Below are 22,054 nucleotides of genomic sequence, written 5' to 3' on the forward strand. Positions count from 1 at the left end.
TCTTACGGAGCCACTCTTTAGTTGCCCTGGTTGTGTGTTTTAGATCATTGTCATGCTGAAAGACCCAGCCACGACCCATCTTCAATGCTCTTACTGAGAGAAGGAGGTTGTTGGCCAAAATCTTGCTATACAAGACCCCATCCATCCTCCCTTCAATCCGGTGCAGTCATCCTGTCCCCTTTGCAGAAAAGCACACCCTCAAAGTATGATGTTTCCCCCCAACATGCTTCACTGTTGGAATGGCGTTTTGGGGGTTGGTACTTTTTCTTCTTCTTCATGCAAACACGACATTGGAGTTGATACCAAAAAGTTCTATTTTTGGCTTATCTGACCACATGACCTCCCATGCCTCATCTGCATCATCCAGATAGTCATTGGCGAACTTCAAACGGACCTGGACATGTGCTGGTGTGAGCAGGGGGACCTTGCGTGCCCTGCAGGATGAGTACAACCCCAAGAACACTGTCCCAACTTTGAAGCATGGTGAGGGAAACATCATGCTTTGGGGGTGCTTTTCTGCAAAGGGAACAAGATAACCCATGAAACCCACAGAACTAGATTAATTTTTCAAGGAAGAATGGATGAAAATCCCTCAAACGAGAATTGAAAGACTCTTATATGCCTACAAAAAGCATTTACAGACTGTGATACTTTCAAAAGGGAGTGCTGCTAAGTATTAAGGTCATACTTCCAATAAATATAGAAACCCAACAAAGAAAAAGGAAGCAGAATACCACTGAATGTTAAAATTGAAATGTTTTATTTAATTCATAACATGCAATTAAAAATAGATATAATAGGGGGGATAAGCAGCAAGGAAGCCCTCACGTATCCAGGTGACAATAGTAATAACATTACAGCCTTGCAAGTGGACACATTGGCATACAATTGGTATCAAATAGTGTATAACTGTGGTAAAACAAGTAAATTAGATATCTAAAGTAGGTAATGAATGGTCATTACCACACAAAACATGTATGAGTTAGTACAGCAAATCATAATTAGGTAAATATACATGTAAAGATATCATGACAGGTAATATACAGTGATTAGATAATAGCCATAAAATAAAGCAAGTGCATTTCAAATAGTCTATTCAGCCTAATCCTGTCTCTATTGAGGAGTATTAAGATAAGGAAGCCATGGAATCAACCCAATAATATCAGGCCATTCAGTGTATCTCTTATATTCAAGCTAGTGCAAAGGTATACAGCTCAAGGCGAACACCACATACAAAATACTCAACTGAGACACCTGGAGGGAATGAGGACTGCTACCCCAACGCGCGTTTCACGTTATCTTCTTCGGGGGGAATATTTTGGAAGCTTCTGGGACCTAGATGACTTAATATTTCCAAATTATGAAGCAAACATTTTCTAAGTCTTGAATATGGGTCTATTTCTTTTTTCTCAAGGAAGGTATAGGAGTTTCTGCTCCAGGACGTGAGAAACTTTAGATTTCTAGGTGTCCAGATTCCATGATCTTATCTGATTACAGAACTGAAAAGGCCCTGGGGACGTACATTCCATATGAGCAAAATGACCCTGTAGGAACTTAACAATAATTTGGACTGTCTGCTACAGTAAATTGTAAAAATGAGACCAGGTAAGTTGTGTTCAACACTAAAAAAAAGATCTAAATCAATTAGAGAGTTGAGAGTGGACCTTTCTGATGAACCCCTTACTCTTGACAAATTATCTGGTGAGCATCAATAGGTCCACCTACTTTTATTGCACTGAGGCCCACTGATAAAGGAGTAGTCTTTTTTAATACTTGCATCCTGTCCCTGTGACATAGTTAGGGTCTACATATGACCTTTTTTTCCCCAATAATGTAATTGGACCCCACAATTGGACAAACAACAAAAGAAAAAGAATTAAATGCATCTTTTGCCCCAACAGAAATTGGGGAAGTATAATATTTAATACCACCATAAGATGGACCGTATGTACACTAGCTACTACTTTACTCACCCTTATCTAAAGGTAAGGGTATACTGGATAGACACTCATCTAATTCTCTCTTGACTTACTTTTTGCTAATCATTTATGCCAAAATTTTGTTGCAATTTTGGCACACGTTGTGGCTGTTATGAATATAACACACTTACAGGTGACAGAAAAAGGGAAGACTTACTATAGGGAGATACCGTATCTACACCCAACATGTCACTGTACAGACTAGAATGTCCCTAGCCGTACAACTCAAAAACACCACATTGGACCTGGCTCTCTAAAAGGCCATCGAGGGGTTTCTCGTACCTCAGAGGGTATGCCGCAACACACTGCCACCAAGAGGAGAGGAAATTGTGCAGGAAGATGCAAAACCCAGGGTTAAAAAATTAAACCACTTTCATATAGGGTAGAGAGGGAAAGCTAAGGAGAACCAAAACTAAACAGAACAAGTATAACCTCCCAGAAATTTAAAGCGCTGAAAGGAAGAGGAACTGGGAAGGAAAACAAACAGACTCACTGGTGTTTACTATGCATGGTAAACTCTTTAGCTGAAGGGCCAGATCTCCTAAGCCTAAGTACAGCTAGAAGTATAGCCAGCAAAGAAGTTCAGTGAAGGGTGAACATATAAAACCCAACCCAGAATATGATAGGGCAAGCCAAAAATGGAAAACACCTGGAGAGGAGGAAACCAAGAAGGGGAGAACAAAGGCAACTGGAACCATCAGCATTTGGACAAGGAAGAAAAGGCAATAGCTCAGCAGAATGAGGACCTGACCACAGAGCAACAGGTCAAAGAATCGAGTCCCCAATTCAGGGTTATCAACCATTCAGAAATTTCAGGACAGTTCATAAAAATTGAACATTTTTTTGCCCTGTCCATCCATAATTTATTTGAAGTTGAAGAATGTTATACAGATTATTATGACTGTAATTATCATTTTATAGTTTATAGTGAATGAAGTTGATATCTGTGTCAGAATTATGTTCTGTAGACATGGATCACTTTTAATCATAATGATTTATTATGGTTTTCCAATGTGTCATTAACCCCTTAACGACCGGCGATACGCCTTTTAACGGCGACTGTTAAGGGTACTTATTCCTCAGCACCGCTTTTTAATGGCGCTAAGAAATAAGGTTATAGTGCCCCCAGGGTCGGAAATTCTCCAGGGGCTCGCTACCGGGGGGTAGCTGACACCCCAAAGAACATGATTCGGGTCCGTCGTTGCAATCATCGTTATTCACAGAATAATGACGACCGCAAAAAAAGTCAGATTTCCCATTTAATTTTTCTCTCCTCTGATATGATCTAGCACATCAGAGTAGAAAGAAATGGGGTCCCCCAAGCCCCCCCGGTACCTCTGGTGTCCCTGAACCCTCCTGCATCCCCCGGTCTTGTCCTCCAGCCGTCGGTGTCTTCTTCTGGGAAGAAAATAGAGGGCGCATGCGCAGTGTGCCCACCAAGGACTGCCAGCCGGCACTCGGCAACAATAGGAAATTTTTCCTATTGGTTCATTTTGATCACTGTGATAGACCTTATATTACCCCCTTAGTTAGGTAAAAATAATAAAATAAACAAAATGTACTTATTTCCATTTTTCCATTAGGGTTAGAGTTGGGCTAGGGCTAGGGTTAGGGTTGGGGCTAGGGATAGGGTTTGGCTACGGTTAGGGTTGGGTTAGGGTTAGAGTTGGGGCTAGGGTTATGATTAGGGTTGGGGTTTGGGTTGTGGTTAGGGTTATGGTTGTGGTTATGGTTGGGAATATGGTTAGGGGTGTGTTAGGGTTAGGGTTATGGTTAGGGTTGGGTTTAGGGTTAGGGGTGTGTTTGGGTTAGGATTTGAGTTAGAATTGGGGGGTTCCACTGTTTTGGCACATCAGGGGGTCTCCAAACATGACATGATGCCTACCATTGATTCTAGTCAATTTTGTGTTCAAAAAGTCAAATGGTGCTCCCTCCCTTCTAAGCCCTGCCATGCACCCAAACAGTGGCTTTCCCCATATACAGGATATCGGTGTACTCAGGAGAAATTGCACAACAAATTTTGTCCTGATACCCTTGTGAAAATAAAAAAAATTGGTTCCAAAGTAAATTTTTTGTGAAAAAAGTAAAATGTTCATTTTTTCCTTCCACATTGCTTTAATTCTCGTGAAGCACCTGAAGGGTTAATAAACGTATTGAATGTGGTTTTGCGACACCTTGAGGGGTGCAGTTTTTAGAATGGTGTCACTTTTGGGTATTTCCTGTTATAATGACCCCCCAAAATCACTTCAAATGTGAGGTGGTCAGCAAAAACATGGTTTGGCAAATTTTGTTGGAAAAATTAGAAATTGATGGTCAACTTGTAACCCTTATAACCTCCTAACAAAAAAAATTGTTTCCAAAATTGTGCTGATGTAAAGTTGACATATGTGAAATGTTATTTATTAACTAATTCGTGTGACAACTCTGGTTTAAGAGTACAAAATAAAAAATTTGAAAATTGCTAATTTTTCAACATTTTTGCCAAATATCCGTCTTTTTCATAAATAAAAGCAAGTTATATCGAATAAATTTTACCACTAACATGAAGTACAATATGTCACGAAAAAACAATCTCAGAATCAGTGGGATACGTTGAAGCGTTCCAGAGCTATAACTTCATAAAGTGACAGTGGTCAGAAATGTAAAAATTGGTTTGATCACTAAGGCTAGTTTCACACTAGCGTTCGGCAGGGCTGCGAACGGCAGCCTTCTTCCTCCGTTAAGCATGCGGAGGCATCGGCATACATCTGCATGACCTGTGTACCCAATATTAAAGATAAGGTACGCAGGACGCATGCAGACATAGGCGGAGCTGAAGGATGAGGTGCGGCAGTGGGTGGGGCTTAACGGAGGAAGAAGGCTGCCGTCCACAGCCCTGCCGAACGCTAGTGTGAAACAAGCATAAGGGCTTAAAAATATTTTCTGTTTGAGATTTTTTGATAAGCCGTCCAGGCAAAATAAAAAGTCAAGTTGGCACCTCTGACCCAATGTTTCGAAAAATATGTGACGCTCCATTAATAAAACAAAGGTGCATTATGTATCACATGAATGGATATCGCTCGGATCATCCTGATATTTGCTGTAAATACAGGGTTATTGTTTGTTTTAGGAAAGTTTTATACCGGAGTAGTCATCCTTATAAGAACAAGCCATGCCAGGAAAAAGAGCAAATATGTCCATCTGTTGTGAGATGCAACATTGCCCAACATCTAGAAGCTCCGATAGTTTTCAATGCCACAGAAGTGGGGAGATTTCACATTTTTAGCAGCAGATGTTCTCATCTGAAATAGTTCCTGTTGGATGAGAAAGGTGTCCGAATGAGCAGAGCATCTCGGTCAAGGTGGACATCTACCCCTAAAAGAACTGCACCATGATGAAGTGGAATAAGGTGGCCAGATACCATATATGATGTAACCTTGTTAGTGGCCCTGTTCCAAACTTGTTTTTGGAGAGTCAGGTTGCTCGGTGCCATCAAGCTATATAAATGCAATATAAATGGTGAAAGTCTCTGATGAGAAGGTCTGAGCACATGCTCTATTGCTTCATAGAAACTCCCCAGTTGCAGTTATTGCTCGTTACATGAAACCATGGATGAATCACACAAGTCAGCACACGTGCGCTGGTTAAGCAAGCCTCTAACCGGAAGATACACAGCCAGTGGAGGGGCACCGGTTAACATTTATAATCCGGTTCCGGTGCTCTATTGATGGTGACATAAGATGATGCTCTACAAAAAAAATTTTTTTTGAAAATTTTCCTATATTGAAGCTATTTTTTTCCTTGCATCCCAGTTGCGCAAAACAACAGATTAGGAAAGGATTAACTAGTAACAGGCTGGCTGAGATATTACACACAGAGCTGGCTCCAAACCAAGGAATGCAATAGCTGACATTGCCTAACAAGTCAATTATAGCTCAGGGCTCTGCAGAGTATGGATTGACGGCCCCAGCCTACGACAGCAGTTCCCTGGGCAGACAAAGGTATAGTTGTCCATAAACTAAATGTGTTATGCTGAGAGGGCTGAAAAGTAATAGTAGCTTACTGTGCAACTGCGATTTCCCATGTGCCAAAATACGGGCAGCAAATGGTGCCCTGCAAAAGAGGCTTTGTCCCGATCAATTACACCCATGTGGCATCATCCAGAGTTGTAATTAGACCTATTATGGGGAAATTATCGCACCTATTAATTGGAATGGCTACAACTAACATATTTCACCCTGGAGGACCCGACACATCCATGTATAAATATTCATGTATTGATTTCAATAAGAACAATGTAATACTTCTTTTCCCCTGTGGAGGCACTGTAGGAAATGTAAAAACGTATTATTGTCAGATGACGCCTGACCAGCACCACAACCCTAAAAACATCAAGTTAAATCAGATTTTACATTTGTAGAGACACTACATTGAGAGCATAGAATTGTCATAGTGTATAATGTATATTTAGGTTATTTTTTGAGTAAGGAATGTCTTTTAGTTTTCCTATTTTTTTTTACGATTCCATTATTTACATTTTTCTTTTCATCTTTGCATTTTTCCAGGAGTTGTTTTTTTTTTTTTTTCAGGACTAGTTGTAGTTTTGATTGACACCATTTATTTAATCATATAATGTACAGAAAAAAAGGGGAGAGAATTGGAAATGTCAAGAAATTGTTTTTTTGGGGGGTTTTCTTTTACGGCATTCATTGTGCTGTAACATTTACCTGTCTATGATTCTTCAGGTCAGTACAATTATACTGTAGGTATACTAAACTTTTAAAATCTTTTAGATTTTAGTGGTTAAAAAGAATTCCGAATTTTGCAAAAAAAAAAAAAATTAGGTTTGTAATGCCAGTTTTTTCAGACTCTTGGTTTTTTTGTTTTTTTTTACATAGATGGAACTGTGAGAGGGATTATTTTTTTGTGTGTTGAGTTGAGGTTTTTATTGATACTATTTTCAGGTGATCATTTTTTATAGCATTTTTTGGGGGGAATTTAAGCAACAAAAAAAAATTCAATTATATTTTGCTATTTTCATTTAAGGAATAGGGGGTGATTTAGACTTTACTATTTTTTTTTGGTTATTTTAATTTTTTTTTAACCTTTTTAATTAGTCTCCTTAGGGGTATTGAAACTGTGATCACTTGATTACCCGTACAATACATGGTAATACCAGAGTATTGCAGTGTACTGTAAAATCACTGGTCTCTTGTGACATTTAGCCACAGGCTGGGCTTCATCACAGCTTTCATATGGCAGGCACGGAGGCCTTCAGACTGCCCTCAGCTGCCATGACAACCAATTGGCACCCAGAAGTGATGGCAGCCATATTGAAGCCTCTTAAAGGGGTTGTGCCACTAACAAAAGTATATTTTAATCAATAGATCTTGGAATAAAAATAAACTCCACAATTGGATGTGTTTAAAAAAAAACGTTTTCCTGTCCCAAGATAATCTTATAAATGTGCCCCAGTGTAATGGCTATGTCTGACCGTGCAGGAACATGGCCGGATATACCACAGCTACTGGCCAGGGGAGGAAGCAAAAGCCTATACAGACAAAACAGCAGGGGAACACATGAGAGTATACAGACAGGACAGCATGGGATCACAACTGATTCTTTTTTTGAGGTAAAATATTGTTTAAAAACAGGCAGTGAAATATTTTAAAAAAAGAATCAGTTGGGATCCCCTGCTGTCCTGTCTGTATACTGTCGTGTCCCCCTGCTGTCCTGTCTGTATTCTCTTTCTATGACTTTATGATTAACTTATGTGTGCCAACATTTAAGGATGCCCATCTGGGAGGATATTGATAGCAGCATGTGTTTCTCCATAACCACATCCCTGTTCCAGGACTTGTCCCCTTCATGCCTCTTTGATGCACCCTTCCCCTCCTCTTCCACTCTCTTTTTACTTATGAATGTCTGTGTGGCCACTTGGACTTCTTCACAGAACAGAGCATCCCGGCGTCATGCACAAGAAACCTCCCAAAAATGCAGGTTTTAGGAGATTTCCAACTCTTCCAGAAGTTTAGGAGGTCTCTAAGGGGCATACATAGAAATCATCGAGCTCCTTAAAAAAGTTCCAATTGGGTCCTTGTTCCTCGCAAAAAAAATTCAGTGGAATAGGTAGTGTCACGGCGCATAGACCTAGTCAAAAAGGGGTATACCTACCAATCTTTAAAGACAGGGAGAAAGAGATGTGTTACGGAACAGTCATTTGTCCCTGTTGAAGCCAATTAGTGTTCTCACAAATTACAATACATTTTTTCATGGCCCCCATTTGTATGAGTATGATGCCCCCCAAATCACACCTACAAACAGTATAATACCCCACACAGTGATTTCCCAACAATATTAACACATATGCACCAACCGTTACACCAATGCCTCTACCCTGTGCCATTCATTACACTGGTTACCCATCCACTCCAGAATCCAGTACAAAACTATTACCCTCAAGTTCTCATAGCCACCAAAACAGTATCTTGCTGCCACAGTGACCTCCTCCCACAGTATTAGGCCTTCACAGCTCCCCACCAGGTATGTTCCCCTCAGAGTATGATGTCCCCACAGCTCCCAACACAGTATGATACCTCCACAGTCCCCCACACAGTATTATGGCCCCCCAGTCTCCCACATATTATAATACCTCCACAGTCCCCCTATAAATACTGAATGATAAAACAAAAAATAATAATTACTCACCTAGCTCCGGACCCCACTCCAGTCTGTTCTGCGCTTGGCCCCGCACTGGAGGTGCAATCTAGTGATGTATTGCGCATGCTGTGCTGAGACGCAGACGTTTAGGCTTTTCCACCATTGTATTCAACTGTATCTACATTCGGAGGATGCAAATATCATTAAACTTGAGAAACAGAGGACAGGGTGTCGTTTGTCACCAGCTCCGCTCTTCCCCTGACCTACAGGCCTCATAGCGGCCGCATGGTCTGCTGATATTAGCAGTTCACCACTGAGGTATCCTGAGTGAGGTATCCTGATTAATCTTGACTCAGTCCTGCCCTTGGTGACCAATCCTTGCAGCACACTTCAGTATGCATTTCTTCTACGGCTCTCGAACTACTCCAAGTCCCCGCGTGTGACACCGATCCCTTATTAGCTTAACTAGATGTTACCATATAACAGCCGGCCTGTAAAACAAACAGGGCCTGCTGCCTTTCCATTACGTCCCCATTAAACGCTCCCGCGTGGGATCCGCTGTTCTCACTGTTGACTAAACATGTTGTCGGCCAGCAGGACAGACGGCTGGACGTCAGAGGCGGAGGAGGGTGACCCTTGTGGTGAATAGATCCTACGACGACAGGTCCCATCTCCCGCACATGTCATCTGCGCAGAGCTGAGGCGTCGGTTACAGGGGGCTTTTAGATGTCAGTCCTGTGGATCAGGTTCCTGAGGTGACATTATCCCAGGTTTCCTACATTGAGATACTGCTGAGTGGAGACTACAGATCTTCAGGATAAAAATAAACAGCGCTGTGAATTTTACAGCTTCGTGAACTCACTGAGCTTATTGTTTTTGCCCTTTAATCCGTTCAACTGGAAAAGTCGCACAGCAATTATACTAAAAATAACAAGAAGACTAACAGAACTTTATGCCCTTTTCCAGATATACTTACTGACCCTGCAGGCCTAAGTCAAGTAGAATAGATATCCAGTACCTATGGCCGTCTCCTATCGATGTCACCAAGGAAGGCCACTGACATTGGATCTGTACCTTGCATTGAGGGGTCTCAGATGAGACATTACTTACTATACTTGTTAACTTTCAGAGATATGGCACTGGATAGTCGCTGGTTGCAGCATAAAAAGTGGAAGGCGGACGTTTTTCTATACACCAAACTCCAGTTTCCAGCCTTCCATTCCCCAACTATAAGCCCCATAAAATGGAAGGCTGAGAATGTATCTAATGAGCATCCCGGTATCATCAAACTTTAGAAGTGCCATCTTCCCAGAGGTTTTTGGGGCACCTAGTTACATACCTGTCCCAGATATTCTGGGCTCCACTTTGTTCCTCTGGGTCCACTGCCCTCTGTTGCGCTACACTTTGGGTTTTGCAGTTTGCCCAGTGTGGCCCAATGACATTATCTCCCTAGACCTATTTAATGCCCATTTAGATACACACCTGTGTCTTAGGATTAAGACTCCTAGTCCTATGTTAAGTGTGCTTCACCATTTGTGATTTTTTGTGTTTGTGCTTGCATTCATCCCTGTTGGATTCCACTTCATCCGTCCTGCTGATCCTGAGATTCCTGGTGAGCCTTTACAGTCCTCGCTGCCCATTTGCCTTTTTGCTTGCTGCATCCACACCCCGGGTCTGTGTGCCCACCTGGACCTAAAGCTCAGAGGATCCACCTCACCGGGAGGGTCTTAACAGAAATTTGCCAACTTGATCTTACCTTATTTCTGAAGTCTCTTGGATGTTTCGGGAGGATTGACAAATTTGTTTAGAATAATACACAGCTGGGTATCACAACTATCATGTTCCATTTATAATACTGGGGTCTAGTGTTGGAGGGGCCTTTTGTCCTCTCAGGCACCAGGGCACAGGAGCAATCGCGTTCTGAATTATGCTACTGCGCAGGTGCGGTCGGCGCCATTTTGAGGAAGAATTTTTTTTCTCAACAAATTTGTATTACAAAATAAAATATATGGATTTGTAAAAAATATATGTATTTTTTTTCCCCAAAACAATAAGATATACAGTATGTAAAAGAGGTGGCAGGTCAGTAAGGGATCAGTGACCTGTCCTGTCAGAAGCCATACTGGTGAATACCTAATCAGAGCACCGCATGAAGCCCCCCACAGGCCGCCCCGGAGCACGAGCATATCATTAACTCAAAACTGAAAATAAAGATTATAGAACAACCACAAGACAGATTTCATCATCAGGTATCATTGTAATCAGTATAACGGCACCGACCTGACACTGTCTGTGGGTTACTGAACACAATCCTACTGACAGCTCCTGAAAAACCCTGTTAAAGGGAACCTAACAATATTTGAGTACCCCTACCGATCATCAGAAAACTTCTCCAGCAGTTGCACTAAGTGATGTATTGCATACAACACAACAGCCATATCAATTCCATAGTGTTCAGACACATACTGTTTTTTAACGTACTTCCAGCCAGGGACAAAGTGGTTTTCAGCTGATCATTGTACCCCATTGATAATTGTTAAATCCTGGACAACCCCTTTAAAATGGCCTTATAAATGCAATCTTTTAGTCTTTAGGAGGCTGCATTAATCAGCACGCTGCCCCCTTTAACTACTGGGCCACTATGCAACTGTACATAATGTATACATGGTATGCATACCCAATAACTCCAAAATACATAGTAAAGTTCCAAAAACATTACGTGGGGGATAGGAATTGCCCATTTTTAAACTGAATTGTAAGTAAATAAAATTATGCAAGTGTCAAAAAAAATGCTAAATAAAGGAAATATTACAGGTAAAAACAGTATTATAGCTATAATTGTTACACTGGCTCAGAGAAATTTGTCTAGTAATCAAAATTACCAAATTGGAAAATTTGAAAAATTGTACTGAAAATTGTACAAATCGTTGCTTCATGTTACCTAATTATTTCTTATTTCTTTCTTATTATATTTCTTTCTTATTATATTTCTCATATTAAAGAATCCCGGTGTTAAGGACTGACCTGAGTTGGTGTAGCGATATTGCAACCACTAGAGGCAGCAGCGGCAGGTAGCGTCATCTGGACATAGCCAGAGGTCGGTACATGGAGCAGCAGTGTAGTTGGAAGGATAAGCAGGAATCGTAGTCAAGATATAGCCAGAGGTCGGTAGATAGAGCAGCAGTATAGTTGGGAGGATAAGCAGGTTAATTAGTCAGGATATAGCCAGGGGTCGGTACACGGAGCAGCAGTATAGTTGGGAGGATAAGCAGTTAACATAGTCAGGATATAGCCAGGGGTCGATACATGGAGAAGCAGTAGGATCTTGAAGATAAGCGGGAATCATAGTCAGGATATAGCCAGAGGTCGGTACACAGAGCAGCAGTAGGATCCTGAGGATAAGTGGGAATCATAGTCACGATATAGCCAGAGGTCGGTACACGGAGCAGCAGTATAGTTGGGAGGATAAGCAGGTAACATAGTCAGGATATAGCCAGAGGTCGGTACATGGAGCAACAGTAGGATCTTGAGGATAAGCAGCAGGTGGGAAGAAGCTAGACTTAAGGCTGGGAGCTCAATAATCTCGCAATGAAGGAAGCGCAGTGCCAGGCTTAAGTAGGGTACTCAATCAGGAGATCACAGGGTAAGCCAATCAGGAACTTGGGGTGGAGACATGAGGAGCTCAGGTTGGAGACATCATGAACAACACAGGTACAAGTATCTGATTTAGCAACTGTCCAGAGAGTTGAATAGTTCAGAGGGAAGAGCTGCTGCCTGGTGCATAAGAGCTGCTAGGTTCGAATCCTGATACCCGCCCATGTTAAAGAGCAAGGTCAGACTCCCGCCAATGAAAAAGAGCAAGGTCAGACTCCCGCCAATGAAAAGACCATGGTCAAACTCCCGCCAATGAACACGAGCATGGTCACTCACTCGCCAATGAAAAAGAGCATGGTCACTCACTCGCCAATGAAAAAGAGCACGGTCAGACTCATGCCAATGAAATAGAGCAAGGTCACTCTCCTGCCAATTAAAAAAAGACCAAGGTCACTCTCCCGCCAATTAAAAAAAGACCAAGGTCACTCTCCCGCCAATGAAATAGAGCAAGGTCACTCTCCCGCCAATTAAAAAAAGACCAAGGTCACTCTCCAGCCAATAAAAAAGAGCAAGGTCAGACTTCTGCACCCGTTCTTTATGTAGTTGGTCGGACAAATTTCTGGGCACCAATTGCTCATACTCAGATAGCAAGAAATATGCCATTATTAATATTTCTTAGAGCGTTTAAACATTACGTTGGCGACAGGTCCGTGTAGCAAGTGGAATGCAATTACAACTCGGCCACTACATAACGGGAATCACTGTGTGTAAACACGTCTTTATAAATGGCTGACCTTGTAAATTCTTTCCTCCAGGGAGTTAAGCAATTAATTCTGAAGCTACAGGCTGAAAATAGGAAAGTGGAAAGAAAATGATGTTGAAACTTTAACTTGCTGAGATGCCTAAAACGACTTGACAACCTATACCACAAGACTGCACATATGTGTGGGAGCGGACAAACCCGTATTGCTCTCTGCTGCCACCACTGATCCAACCGAGTAGTCATGACAGTAGCCGCCTCAGGTAAGAGAACAGGCGTGGCTCGCTAACCTTCTCACAGACAGAGGTTTTTGGCCATTTTGTGTCTCTGGTGGCCAAGTCAATTTTTGACATTGACAAATAAAATAAATATTAACCTCTCACCCCCCAAAAAAAAACAAACTAACAAACAAACATGCAGCCTCAATATCCATTTATAAGAAAAATAAAAACAATAAAGAAAGTATAAATGCAAAAATTTGTAAAACAACTTATTTGCCATAATTAGAGTGCAAAAGTGTCCAAAGATTGATATTACCTCTCGCACTGAGACTGCACTGCCATTCTCACAGGCAGAGACAGCAGCTGTAAATTTAGACAGCTCTCACTTCAGTCTGCATTAGAGTGGACAAGATCACAGTCAGAGCCGACATCTTTGTGTTGTTTTCAGGCCAATATTTTTGGTAGCTTGGGATAGAAACATTATTTCTTTTGCAAAACTACATTTTCTATGCTAAGGGTCAGTGTTAACTTGCTTTTCCCAGAATTGAAATAAACCCCCTATCATAGGATAGTGGAAAACTTACTAATTCCACCTGACTGACCCAGAGCAGTATTATAGTAGTTATATTCTTGTACATAGGAGCAGTATTATAGTAGTTATATTCTTGTACATAGGGGGCAGTATTATAGTAGTTATATTCTTGTATATAGGAGCAGTATTATAGTAGTTATATTCTTGTACATAGGAGCAGTATTATAGTAGTTATATTCTTGTATATAGGAGCAGTATTATAGTAGTTATATTCTTGTACATAGGAGCAGTATTATAGTAGTTATATTCTTGTACATAGGAGCAGTATTATAGTAGTTATATTCTTGTATATAGGAGCAGTATTATAGTAGTTATATTCTTGTACATAGGAGCAGTATTATAGTAGTTATATTCTTGTACATAGGGGGCAGTATTATAGTAGTTATATTCTTGTACATAGGGGGCAGTATTATAGTAGTTATATTCTTATATATAGGGTCAGTATTATAGTAGTTATATTCTTGTATATAGGAGCAGTATTATAGTAGTTATATTCTTGTACATAGGAGCAGTATTATAGTAGTTATATTCTTGTATATAGGAGCAGTATTATAGTAGTTATATTCTTGTACATAGGGGCAGTATTATAGTAGTTATATTCTTGTACATAGGAGCAGTATTATAGTAGTTATATTCTTGTACATAGGGGCAGTATTATAGTAGTTATATTCTTGTACATAGGGGCAGTATTATAGTAGTTATATTCTTGTACATAGGGGCAGTATTATAGTAGCTATATTCTTGTACATAGGAGCAGCATTATAATAGTTATATTCTTGTACATCGGAGCAGTATTATAGTAGTTATATTCTTGTACATAGAAGCAGTATTATAGTAGTTATATTCTTGTACATAGGGGCAGTATTATAGTAGCTATATTCTTGTACATAGGGGCAGTATTATAGTAGCTATATTCTTGTACATAGGGGCAGTATTATAGTAGTTATATTCCTGTACATAGGGGCAGTATTATAGTAGTTATATTCTTATACATAGGAGCAATATTATAGTAGTTATATTCTTGTACATAGGGGCAGTATTATAGTAGTTATAGTCTTGTACATAGGGGCAGTATTATAGTAGTTATATTCTTGTACATAGGAGCAGTATTATAGTAGTTATATTCTTGTATAAAGGGGCAGTATTATAGTAGTTATATTCTTGTACATAGGGGCAGTATTATAGTAGCTATATTCTTGTACATAGGAGCAGTATTATAGAAGTTATATTCTTGTACATAGGAGCAGTATTATAGTAGTTATATTCTTGTACATTGGGGCAGTATTATAGTAGCTATATTCTTGTACATAGGAGCAGTATTATAGAAGTTATATTCTTGTACATAGGAGCAGTATTATAGTAGTTATATTCTTGTACATAGGAGCAGTATTATAGTAGTTATATTCTTGTACATAGGGGCAGTATTATAGTAGTTATATTCTTGTACATAGGGGCAGTATTATAGTAGTTATATTCTTGTACATAGGGGCAGTATTATAGTAGCTATATTCTTGTACACCGGTGAAGTATATTATTTTACAAATTGACTTTTTTTGTACAGTGATTTTATGTGTAATTTAAAAAATTTGTAGAAATAGTGTATAAAAGAAAGTATAATAATAAATGTAAAATAAAAACTGCAGAAATAGTATAAAATAATATTGAAATAAGTATGCAGCCTGAACAAGTTAAAGGGATTATTAGCGAAACCAATGCTAGAGATGAGGATCATGAGGTCTCGCTGAGAGCTATGTGGTGACAGACTGATGTGGGGGAATTTGAGTTACAAATCACTGACAGATCTCAGCGTGGTAATGAGCAGAGTAATGTGAAGCCGTGAATTTGACAAATGAGAACCTGTGGAAATCGGTGACAAATACACTCAATAGGGAACTTACTAAAAAAAGCTATTTTCAGTACAAAAACTATGGTGAATTTTAGTCATGGCAGACACTTTCTTTATGAAAAATGAAAGAGGAAGGTGACCAAAACCGAGAGGGGTTACAAATTTTGTTAAAGATTCGATGATTGTATTTTCATGCCAAATAGGAACTTAGTCGCTGGCAGTTGTGGCTGCGGAGTCTCTACTTTTATGCCCGATTTTTACTTTTAATTGAAACGGATACAAAAACTAGAGCTTATTTGTTTCCTAAAATCTCTTTATGTTTTTTTTTTATACAGTATATAGACTTACAGTAAATGACAATATTCTGCCTTCCTGCTGCCTCCACTAGAGGGAGCTCTGTCCTGCCCTCCCGCGATGCTGGAGATAGTCGAAAATCGCTTGAAAATGGAGAAAGTTGCAAAATGTTGTGCTACTTCATGCTGTGCAAAAGAAGTTCACAGCTTTTCAAAAAGTGCATTACTCCAGATTTAGGATGAATCGTTTCCTTTGTTTCCCTCCATCTACATTCAACCTTGATGTGGTCTCTGATCATAAATCAGCTGAGAGGAGGTTAAAAAATATAAAGGGGCTATAAACTCCAGTTGGACTGTCAGAAGGAGGTCCCTGATTGATTCTCAGTTGACTCATTCTGCAGCCAGCCATAAACAGGGTATCACAGAGGCTATAAAAGGCAAACGGTGCCACAATTTTAATAAAACTCAATTACAATAATGCTGCCGTACGACTTCCGATCGCTGATAACTTCCTCATCTCCACATCTATCATATCAGATGCAAACACTTCAGAGATAAAATTCCTAATCTCTATGACACTTTACATATTGGGGAACTGTGTGCAATCAAATGACCACAAAATACCTTACAAAACCTTCACCCTGTAATTGTCAGATGGTCGGTATACAGTTCATATACATGTGGGCACGTTTTGCCTGGTGTGGTCATACCCTTAAATTATAAATAATTTAGTATAAAGTATGCAAAATAGTATATGCATAACATACTAATGCAACAGGGTACTCACCAAGCTTAGCCATGACCATAGCACCACCATTAACCCCGATCCTCAGCATGTCGAAAGTGCCGTGCCCCTAAGCACCATGCCCTAGACCCTAAGCCAAACTCTGACCTCTCCAAAAGACAGTGACTCATTCTCATTTGTCTGCTATTAGATTACCATGGCAAAAAGAACCCTCACACTGTTTGGTCAGCTTCTTTGTCCCTTATCCTGTAATAATGCCTCTTATCCTGGCCCCTTCCTGTAAAAATATCCCCTTTTCCGGCTCCTTTCTGTTATAATGCCCCCTTACTGTAATAATGGCTCCAATTCTATAATCGTAGAATCATAGAATGTTAGAGCTGGAAGGGACCTCCTGGGTCATCATGTCCAACCCTCTTCTCAATGCAGGATTCACTAACCCATCTCAGACAGATGTCTGTCCTGCCTCTGTTTGAAGACTTCCATTGAAGGAGAACTCACCATAGAATCATAGAATGTTAGAGTTGGAAGGGACCTCCAGGGTCATCATGTCCAACCCCCTTCTCAATGCAGGATTCACTAAACCATCTCAGACAGATGTCTGTCCAGCCTCTGATTGAAGACTTCCGTTGAAGGAGAACTCACCATAGAATCATAGAATGTTAGAGTTGGAAGGGACCACCATGGCCATCGTGTCCAAGCCCCTGCTCAATGCAGGATTCACTAAACCTTCTCAGACAGATGTCTGTCCAGCCTCAGTTTGAAAACTTCCTTCCTTGCCCCATCTTGTAAAAAAAAATCTTTTCCTGGGCTCCATCCTGTAATAATGTCCCCCATCCTGGCCCTGTCTTGTAATAATGTCCCCCATCCTGGCCCTGTCTTGTAATAATGTCCCCCATCCTGGCCCTGTCTTGTAATAATGTTCCCCATCCTGGCCCTGTCTTGTAATAATGTCCCTATCCTGGCCCTTTCTTGTAATAATGTCCCCTATCCTGGCCCTTTCTTGTAATAATGTTCCCCATCCAGGTCCTGTCTTGTAATAATGTTCCCCATGCAGGCCCTTTCTTGTATTAATGTCCCCTATCCTGGCCCTTTCTTGTAATAATGTCCCCTATCCTGGCCCTTTCTTGTAATAATGTCCCCAATATGTATTATTTTCCCTCTTTCTGTAATAATGTCCCTCATCCTGGGCCCGCTTATATAATAATGTCCCTTGGTTTGGTACTTTTGTAAAATGCATAAAAAAAATAAAATAAAATTCTTCTTACCTGTCAGCATTGTCGAGTGAGCATTGTTTTCTTCATTCTCCATAGCTGATGGAAGGGGATAGGTCGGCAGGCAGCCAAAGGCATTGATGTTGACCATCTCCCTAACTCCACAACTGTCAAGTCCCTGCCTGTGGCTAAGTTCACAGAAGTGTATTTAAAAAAATTGTCCCATTTTCATCCACAAAAAATGGCCATTTTCATCTGAATTGTCTTTTATCATCTGTTTTCATACATTTCCAGATCTTAAAGTTTTTTATGTTACAGTATTGCAATGTTTCTGTAATAATCGTATGTTATACGGTGACTCCATATGGGATCAGATTTTTTTGGCGCACCCATAGACTTGAATGGGCGAGTCTCATCTGACGTACGCAAGTGCATGCTGCCATGTTTTTTCCCTGATTCGGTCCATGAAAAGAAATCTGTAATCTGAACAGCCCAATTGATTAATATTAGTAAGAGCGCTATCCGTGTGATGTCAGTTTGTCACGGTCAACACTCGGAGCAAACATACGTTTGTGTGAACTTGTCCTTGCTTTGTTTCTAAAATCAGCAGTTGTCTCATTTCTGTCGTTTCATGCTTGCCATATGTGGTTTGACTTCTGGGTTTTGACCATCTTGTCTCCTGGTCGGTAGCATCCAGCCCAATTGCACTCCAGTACCCTCTGGACCACCATATCTGTCTAATTTTTTTTGTGCACAAAATCTTATCCAAAGGATCTTGTGATTTTTTTTTTACTCTAGAAAGGAGCTTAAAAATAAAAAAATTTGCCTATTTGAATTTGTGCCATTTCATCAAACATTGATGAATTTTGGAGAAAAATCCACTAGAGTAAAAAAGAAAATGTAAAAATGACGTGAAATTTGTATTTTATGAGACAAAGCCAATCAGTGACTATTCTGGGGACCAAGACTTAAAGATCTAATTAGAAAAGTTCAACCCTCCTTATGTGTCTCGAGGTTGAAGAACAGGGAATTCTTCGGACTAAACATTATATCCAGTCCCAAACCAATTGCAGCTACTTTTCTGGTGAAAACCTTAAAGAATATTTCGACAACACTTACTTCTGCATCAGAAGATCAGCATCATGCCTGCTGATACATGTACAATCGGCAGGTAATTGTGCACATTTCCTATTCCTCTCTGCATGATAAATAGGCATTTGTATGTTTACCCACACCTTATAAGATTGACCACACGTTTCACCATGTTCAGCACCTCCATAGATTCATCTCTCAGGCTGGTTCACTTCAATTCTTTTTTGCACCATCATTAAAAAAATTCACTAATAAATGATTCTACAAAACCACAATAAAAAAGTCCCTTGAACCTATAGATCCTCTTTATTTGTCAGAGATGAGACCATATGATGTGGTGAGAATTCTACCAAACACCTCCCCATATCTCAGCTTCCTTGGACGCTACTCCTATCAGCCATGAATGGCTCTGGTATTACATGGTCGGGCATTCATTGAACTGGGCGCCATATAGAACTACCGATTGCCCATCTTTCTTCAGCTTAAAAAAGTTGCCAATAGTTTTGTAAACTTACAGATCGAATTAACTTTTACAGAGAAATTTCACAAAAACTTTGCTAATTATATTTCATTGATTGCTGTAATTTCTAATAACTTATATTAGTACAATTAGCGCCTTCTTCATTACTGGCCGTAATCATGCGCCTACGCTGTCCCTTCTCTCTGTAGGCGTATATAATATACAATGACTGGATTTCCATATAATGACTAAACCTCAATAGTTAATCACCTAATGAGTTATTTTTACTTTTCCTGGCGTTCGCTTTTTCTACAACATGCTGGACTGGATTCAAGGTTTACTGTCTTCTACCAGCTTTGATAATATTTTATTCCTAAACGTATGGACGCCTAGCACAACAACACTAGTCACAAACATGATCTCTGTCAATAGTTTCCAGGAGATGCTCAACAATGAGTAGAACACTAATTCCAGATGGATGGAGACCTGGTGACATGAAAACCCATGAGCCCACCTAGGACCATTAGTGGTGTAGCTATAGGATGGGGGGTGTAGAGGCAGCAGTTACACCCACACCATGGCACCTCAAGGAGCCTATAGGTCCCTCTGTCACATAAGAAGCACTCAAGAATGAAGTGAACACAAACTCCAGACATATGGAGACCTGGTGACATGAAAAGCCAGGAGCCCCCCTAGAACCATTAGTAGTCTTGCCATAGGGGTGGGGGTTGAAGAAGAGGCAGCAGTCACACCCAAGCCCGGGTGCCTCAAAGAGCATAAAGGTCACTCTGCCACATAAAATACACTCAAGAATGATAAAGAAAAAACTCCAGACAAATGTAGACCTGGTAGCATCAAAACCCAGGAGCCCACCTAGGACCATCAATGGTGTAGCTATAGAGGAGGAGTAGAGGTAGCAGTTACACCTACACCCTGGTTCCTCAAGGAGACTAAAGATCCCTCTGTCACATGAGAAGCAATCAAGAATAAGGTGAACACAAACGCCAGACAGATGGAGACCTGATGACATGAAAACCCAGAAGCCCTCCTAGGACTATTCATGGTGTAGATATAGGTGTCACGGGTTTAAGAGAGGTGCCAGGAGACCGCAGTGTTCGATTTCTCCTACTCCTGCACTGACTAGAAGTACTTCACCTTCATATTAAATGGTGCAAGTTTTTTTTAGCAGTGCAGGGGTTAAGGCATTAAGGCTCTCAGCTGTGTACTGTTAGCCACTCCCATCTCCTATGTAACCTAGGTCCTGGCTAGCACTCATTGTCAGGGTTAGCTTATGCTGCATGGCTGGAAGTTGTTGTTGGTTATTATTGGAGAAGGCGTCTAGTGGATCTATCTGTGACTGTTGCTAACTTTTGAGTGTGTGATAATTCCCTTTCTTCTCCTACTTTGGTTTAACCCCATCCTCCACTTCCCGTTGCATTCCTCTGTTGTATGTGTGAGTATTTTTGTATGTTTGGTATTTTTCGTTACCACTGTTCGTATTACCTTGTTAGTCTGGCTGGTGTATTACAGTACACTACTACTCCCCTCTTCCCTGGGTTGGAGAAGGGTACAGACTGAGGGCAGATTCAGGAGCTAAGGCAAGGTACGGAGCCCCGGCATCTTCCCCATCAGATGTAATCTGGGGAACAGGGTGAGCTAGAATGACCCTAGCTGGAGGGACAGGGAAGTAGCCCCTGGTCCTGGGACACCCGACAACAGAATTGTGACATTAGCTCTGACCCAAACCGTTTTTTTATCCATTATGGATCCTAACTCTGCTCTGACAGGGCCTCCCTACTGCGCTGTTCTTTAGGTTCTTGATGCTTTAATCTCTCTTCAAGTCCCTCACTCAGTCTGTCCTTTAGGTGGAACACTACCCGCATGGCAGGCAGCTCGAGCCTTTTCTTGATATCACTCCCTCGTAGTGACTCTGGGCTCTAGTTTGCTGCTGTGCCTTTGTGCATCAGATGTGGCCAGGAGACCTGCAATCTCCTGTTCTCCGGATTCAGTTGAAGGGCATGCAGTTCCCACACAACCACGATCTCCGGTGCCCAGTCTGTTGCGCTCAGTCCTGGGGTGAGCTCAGTCGCAGCTCCTGTCCCCAGATTCTCCTCACTTGCTTCCTCTTCCTTCACTGTCTCACACTACACTCACCCGGAACTCCCTAACCCCGCCTCCAGGCCAGAATTTATAGGGAAGTTCCCCTGAAACCGAGTATAGAGCTCCCCCTTCTGGTCTGGAGTCAGGAAAGATGTTGTATGCCAGTGTTACCTGCTAAGGGGATCACTTCTTGCTTCCAAGCATGACATCACCCCCTGTGAGGGAGGCATTGCCACTGTGGCATCCGGACTCCTTGGGTGCCACACATACTTTTGTTAAAATCTGTCATCTACCGAGATAAATTATGACATTGGTAGCAAAGAACTCTTGCAATCAAGTGGGCCTTTGAAGAGTGGCATCATTTTTCGGAGTGGGGAATTCATCCGGTTATGGTAATCGCAGATCATAAGAATATCGTACTGTATATCTAGAGTTTGCGAAACATCTAACGCCTCGACAGGAAAGATGGGCATTGTTCTTCACCAGGTTTAACTTTTTTGTTACATATAGGCCAGGGAACAA

General features: G+C 41.0%; 1 long non-coding RNA gene across 1 annotated transcript in view; it reads left to right on the plus strand.

Annotated features, from left to right (window-relative positions):
- Nucleotides 1–5,774: 5,774 nt before the first annotated feature.
- The window catches only part of LOC143781584 (uncharacterized), a 70,604-nt gene continuing 54,324 nt past the window's right edge, over nucleotides 5,775–22,054 (plus strand). Inside the window, exons 1-2 of the long non-coding RNA XR_013216768.1 lie at nucleotides 5,775–5,959; nucleotides 13,028–13,235. This is a non-coding gene — a long non-coding RNA (uncharacterized LOC143781584). The remainder of the gene's footprint in view (nucleotides 5,960–13,027; nucleotides 13,236–22,054) is intronic.

This window comes from Ranitomeya variabilis, chromosome 6 (genome assembly GCF_051348905.1).
Source record: "Ranitomeya variabilis isolate aRanVar5 chromosome 6, aRanVar5.hap1, whole genome shotgun sequence".
NCBI classification, from domain to species: domain Eukaryota; kingdom Metazoa; phylum Chordata; class Amphibia; order Anura; family Dendrobatidae; genus Ranitomeya; species Ranitomeya variabilis.